Genomic DNA, 6,057 nt, shown 5'->3' with positions numbered 1-6,057 from the left:
TTTATCAAATAATGCAGGATCAACTTTAGATTGATAAGCTCAAATATCTACATGCTCCAGGCAAAAGATACCCGCGAACTAACCACGACTACGTCATAAAGCCGGACTGTACCAACAGTGATACATATCGATACTCATTTTTCCTGGATGCGATAGAAATGTGGAACCAATTGCCAAACGCTATTGTTAGCCTAAAAGATGTCACCGACTTTGAAGATGCTGCTGAAGCATATTTATGGGAGTTTTCGAATTAGTTTTGAAGTGCCAAGTGTTATGTGCGACTTGATATTCATCGTACGTATTTTGACAAATGTCAGAAGTGTGCTGAACAGCATTCAAGTGAACATCTTATTCTGTGTGAATTGACAAGTGTTAAGCAACTTTACGTACATTGACATTGTCCATATTTGATTTATGTAATTGTATTGTCCTCTCTGTTATGACCCTCTATGAGGGTTGACAGTATTAATAAATAAATAAATAGACAACGAGGAATGTGGGTAAGAACACTTTATTTTCAGCACACATGTTTTTTTAATGAACGGCTGTTATACTGCTAAAATCTGCACATTTAATAAAAGTACACTGCTCTGCTTCATCACTCCATGCTAAGTGCAAGTATCCTGTACCAGGAAGTCAAACCAAGACGTGGGATGCTCAGTCTGTGAAAATAAAAACGAGTTTGAAACATTAACGTGCAAAAATTAAAGCACACTCAAGAAAATAAACACAGCACAGGAACATATCCAATGAATCAGAATTACCTTTGAGAGCAAACATAGTTTCTATGCCACAGTGAAAAAACCTTATTCCTCCGGCTTTTTTTGTGCGTGAGAAAATATGAAAGTGCATGCGTTCTCCCCATATTGTGTATCTGTCACCTTTTCACACACAACAAAGATGTTGTTTCAATGTGCCCAACTGTCTTTGCATATCCATTTCTCTGCTCTCATACCATGATACTATAGTTAAAGGCTGTAGCAATGCTTAGCTTGAATGAGCCAACACAAGCTACATGCACTGTGCTGTTGAACATGGCATTGTAAGTTAAGATTCATGCACAGCACATTCATGTGCTATAAACATTTGATTGTTATTGTAGGCGAGATAAATAAAAAGAAGGTATGTAAATAAGAATGTTCCCTAATAAGCTGTGCAGAAGTGCTCTCCCGTTTGGACAGACGCCGAGCACAGCTGCAGTGAACAAGAAGCCAACTTATACAGCATTTAAAATATAGGTTCTAAATGTGCTGCAGATTTTTCTGAATTCATGGTCGAAAATCTAGGTGTTAAAGGTGACAAACATTTAAACAGGTCTCTATTTGGACTGGTAATGCTATGTGTCACCTAGTTTGATAAAATATGCCATATCACTGGTCTCCCAAGCTAAGGCTGCTGTCCAGTTGAAAGTGCAAATTACTCAATTATGTCTAGGGCACGTTTGAGCAAAAGGCAGCCAAGATTACTGTGCCATTGAGGTCTATTTCATGAAATCTGATTTCTTCTCAGAAATCTACCTCTCTAAAAAAAACCTTCCCAACAACATAACCCAAACCTTTCTTGAGAAAAGCCATCCCACTGGTCCTTGAACAGTAATTACACAGTGGCTCCTTGTGATGTAATGTTATGTACGTCAGCACCTTACAAAGTACAGGAAAATTTAATAATGGCAGCGTGACAGGTATACAAAAAAGTAAAGGGATAAAACATCACACAGGCTGCCATCAGTGTTCATATCTCTACTTTAATGTGGATGTTTTTAGCAGTGAATACATGTTCTCATTAAACTGAGTCATAATATTACAAAAGCGAAGGGCAAGGGTCTATACATTCTAAACTGACAAATGTGCTTTATTACGATCCACCGCAATACAGGAGGTGTTTTGCAGTGAACGGTCACGTAAGGTTTTGGCTAACTACGGCGGGCGTGTACTGCAGCGAGGCCTCTTGTGTATTGCGGTAAAGCGTATTATTGTGACAAGAGCTAACCTGGCATGTATGGCTTTAGCCAACAAAAGTTCTCAAGACATCATGCATCCTGCTGAGAAAATCTGCTTTGTTGAGAGTAGAACATTAGGTTCGTCGCTGACAGAAACCATACATTCGAGATTCACGTAAATCTTTCCCAATATCGGCATGCTTCACCGCAACACACAAATATGTTGCGGTGATAACGGTGGTCGAACAGGCTGGTGCAAATGTTTCGACAGGGGAGCGTGCCTTCATCAGGGCAACTGCTTTCCTTGGCAGTTTTCATATACGTGAGCCCCCCCCCACACTTCCAACAGGGGAGATTTAGCTGGACCTTTGCCAAGAAACGTACCGATAAGCGTTTGGTAGTGGCTGGTAGAGATGCAGGAGTCTAAAAAGCGTTGCGAAATTCGGTTCCGTAAGGTTAGCTTCACCGCAATACAAATATGTTAAGCAGTTAGACATACATGTTTTGCGGTGAATCATAGCAAGGGTACCTGGCCTTTGATGCAAAGCAGCTTCCCAAGAGGAACGCTAATCCAGTGGCTAGTTATGCAGTTCCCCACATGCGAGTGAGTTTCCTGCGTTCGGCGGTTTCCCAGTGACATACAAAATGACATTGATTGACTGTGTTGTAAAAGGGCGACGGCACTATATGCTGATGCAAAAGCGTCGTTTCGATTTCGAAAACTGCGCTCGGTTAAAGAGAACACCTTGACTCGCACATGACCAAAGCAGTTGAACAGGAAACTACGAAATTACGTAGCTATTATGGAAGAAATCAACAGTTAAAAAAAATGGGCGTGTAAGCATTAACTGGCTTACGAGGTCGACAAACCAATGGTTCAAAGCATCACAGCCACGTCCGAAATAGCGCTGAAGGCCGGCCAGTACACTTAGGCGCCTCGGCGCGCGTAATGTAATAGGAGACGGCAGGTCCACAAGTACATTATTAAGGAAGACATATGTCGGTAAAAGCGGTCACTCTTCAGTTCTGACATGCTACACCGCGTAACACTAGTATACTGCGGCGAAGCTGACTTCAGGACGCCGATTTCTTCAACTCATCTAGCGAGGCAGGTCCGTTTATCACGCTTGGCAACGTTTGACATTTTCTGCATTAATTTCGTTTGTTCTTTTTAATTTTATTATCACAGTGACCCTGTATCACGCAGTAGCAGAGCTAGTGCCGCGTCTTAGCTGCGTTAGGAAAGGTAAGCGTGTATGCAGCAGGCACGGCGGCATTGGCTCTTGTTTGGAAACTTCAAGAGATGCTCTTCCGCGGAGCGATGCCATTTGTATTATTAAAAGAATGCAGGTGATGATTAAATGAGCCGCAGCAAAGCTGTAAAAAAGCAGTAATAATAACGCTGTTCTAAGATCCTCTCGCTCGAGCGAGATGGTCTTAGAAAAAAAGCGCGATGTAACGCGATCTGACGGAACAGCTCGTCATGCCAGTGTTTTCTTACGTCCTCGTTCTTACGCGCACCCTCCCCTGAATCAGACTACTGAATGGTTCTGTGCACGCACTGACGATCCTGACGGAGGCAATACCACTCACATGAGCAGTTCCATATAACATGCCACGGCCCATTCCACATGCCGGCTGCAATTTGACGCGGCCATGAGGCAAAATATGCGCACAAGGTACCTAATGGTAACGCATCAACAGCTCACAGCCCCAATCCTTTATTACATGGATATAGCGTGGAAAGATGAATTACTCACGCTCTAAGTGGGCACGGAATACGAACCGCTTCGCAGCGCAGCCGGCTCCGTAAGACAGACGCCATGGAAATGAGCGGATGTGACATCATGGGTTATAGCGGACGTGACGTCATGGGTGAACGTTGACATTTCGGGCACCTTTCGTCGCGTGCGTCTATTTGTCGTACAAAAATCCCTCACGTGACCTGATCCTAGGTGCCTAGGGACAGCATCGTTTAGGGATTTTTGAGAAGGCGCGATGCTGGCGCCGACCGACGCCGTGTCGTGTTCGTCCTCGGCGTGATCGTTCTCTGGACCGCGCATTGTTCAACATTGTACATGCGATCGTGCGTGCTTGCTTGTGTGGTGGTTGTAGGTTCTGTGTTACTTGGCGGAAAGCCATGAGTAGTGGCGGTGCGGCAGTGCGGCTTTGGCCTCGGTGAGCTCTGGAACTACGGAATCTGCGTTGTGCGACCCGTGCTTTCTTGAGAACCCGGCGGTGGTGACAATTGAAATATCGAAGTGGCCTAGCGCCTCGGCAAAAAGTTCTGCGAACCGCGATGTCGCGTCGCCGTGTCCGACTTTGCTTAACGGACATCGAGGGATGTGCTGCTCGTTGCAAGTCATGTAAATGCAACTGCGTCGACCGCCCACTGTTCAGCGCTGAATGTGTGTTTGGTGCGCTGTGCTTGAAACGAGTGGTGCAGCCTGGCAGCGGGGATAGCGGAGGAGCAGAGTGGCTTAGGGTTTGCGCGTTCACAGACATGTGCTCCCGTCTTGGTCTCATTAGCGGCTGTCGCGGGACTGCGGTGTGCTAGCTCCTTGCCTAGTATAAAGTTTACGACGCTAACACACAGCATGTTCACGTTTTTCCGCGCTATATGTCATTTGCATGACGGCCGAGTTGAAAACGATATAGTGTTCTTTGCGTTTGTGTGTTGTAAATTACTTTCTATTGTGGAAGTTCTGGGAGTCTTATTACGCAAGGAGTGCGAACGTAAACATAAACACATATGTGTCTCTGAAATTTTGAATTACCCATAATACCTTTTACGACTGATAAGTGGCCTACACGGCCTGTGTGAATCAGCTACCGTATGTTGCGACGCTCTTTCGTGTGGTAGAATGATGCATGGTGCGCGTTTATTTCTGTACTATTGTAAAAACCATTTGTTTATTCACTCAATACAAATGTACGGCTTATTCGCCGCAGTACATTTTAGTTACGCGGTGAAGCATACTAAATGTGGGAGGGGGCCGCTATCAGCCAGCATAGTATGTCAACTTAGGTGATCTGAGAGGCGGCGGGTGCGCGAGTGTATAATTAAAGAACTCTTATGTCCAGTGACAGTGGAGATCATTAACTGTAGCACCAAAGTAGTGGACCACTACCAGAACAAAGGCATGTAGTATGCCCATCTCAATTCTTGTGCTTATGCCAGTCTTCTTTTTTACAGCAATAGCTGCTATGGGCGAACTCCCCTGGTTGTTCTGATGTTACTGGTGTTGTCACTGGAATTCCCGAATTTCTTGCTGGAATATTGCAAATAATGTTCTCATTGTGCTGCGAGGATTCAAACATATGATCAAAAGAGTAGCAGTCCACAATTCTACATTTTAGCCACTCTGCTGAAGGTTCAGTTGCGGTGAATACTGATCCCGGAGAGCGTGATCTAGCCAACAGGTGCCATGATTGGCTAACACCTGCTCAATGTCTGCGTACTGTATATAGAGCTGGCATCCACACCTTCAAGTTCTTACACATCACCTTCCCACTTGTGAAGGCAGTGTTATGTTAAATTTTTTTCTTACATGTGATGACAATGATTGGGTGCACCTGCTTCATTAATCTTCTTCTAGTGCTTGGCTTCTCAGATTTACTGGATGGAGCTGTTGGTGTCTTGTTTTCCTCAAGCAAAGCGCAAGACCTAGCAATGGCTAGCCCAAATATAGATTTGAGAAAACCAAAACGAATTCAGCAGTAAGAAGCTAAAGGGTTGTATTGGTGTAGATCAGGGGCTAAGTCCGGATATGAAAGAGTTGCTCAAGGCCTTGTAGCACATGTCACTAGTTTGGAGCAACATGATGTATAGCCCTTTTTGATTGCATGCTATAGGTTTAGCAGGTGTGGCCATGGTTGAAGTGCAGTGCAAGGTCAAGAAAACATATCTATGAGCAGCACCCTGGTAAAGGAGACTCTGGGAAAACTAGTGGGAAGCCTGTTGAACATCTGGTTGACCCACTTGCTGGCTCCATCAGGCAAAGTATGATAAAGAGAAGGAAGTCATCAACACATCAGAAGGTTTTTACATATAAACACTGTGCTAAGGTCATAACATGCCAACAAGTCTTAGTGTGCAGGCTATGCACAACCAACTA

At 44.5% G+C, this 6,057-nt stretch overlaps 1 long non-coding RNA gene across 1 annotated transcript; it reads right to left on the bottom strand.

The window, feature by feature from the left end:
- Positions 1–495: 495 nt before the first annotated feature.
- LOC142571264 (uncharacterized) lies at positions 496–3,751 on the bottom strand. Its single transcript, XR_012825826.1, has 2 exons — positions 3,700–3,751; positions 496–662 (listed from the first exon to the last, which is right to left on the bottom strand). It is a non-coding gene; the product is annotated as an uncharacterized LOC142571264 (long non-coding RNA).
- Positions 3,752–6,057: the final 2,306 nt, after the last annotated feature.

The sequence above is a fragment of the Dermacentor variabilis genome, chromosome 2 (genome assembly GCF_050947875.1).
Source record: "Dermacentor variabilis isolate Ectoservices chromosome 2, ASM5094787v1, whole genome shotgun sequence".
In the NCBI taxonomy this organism is placed as follows: Eukaryota; Metazoa; Arthropoda; class Arachnida; order Ixodida; family Ixodidae; genus Dermacentor; species Dermacentor variabilis.
Note: the sequence above shows the minus strand (reverse complement) of the source record. Positions and strands in the feature narration are given on the sequence as shown.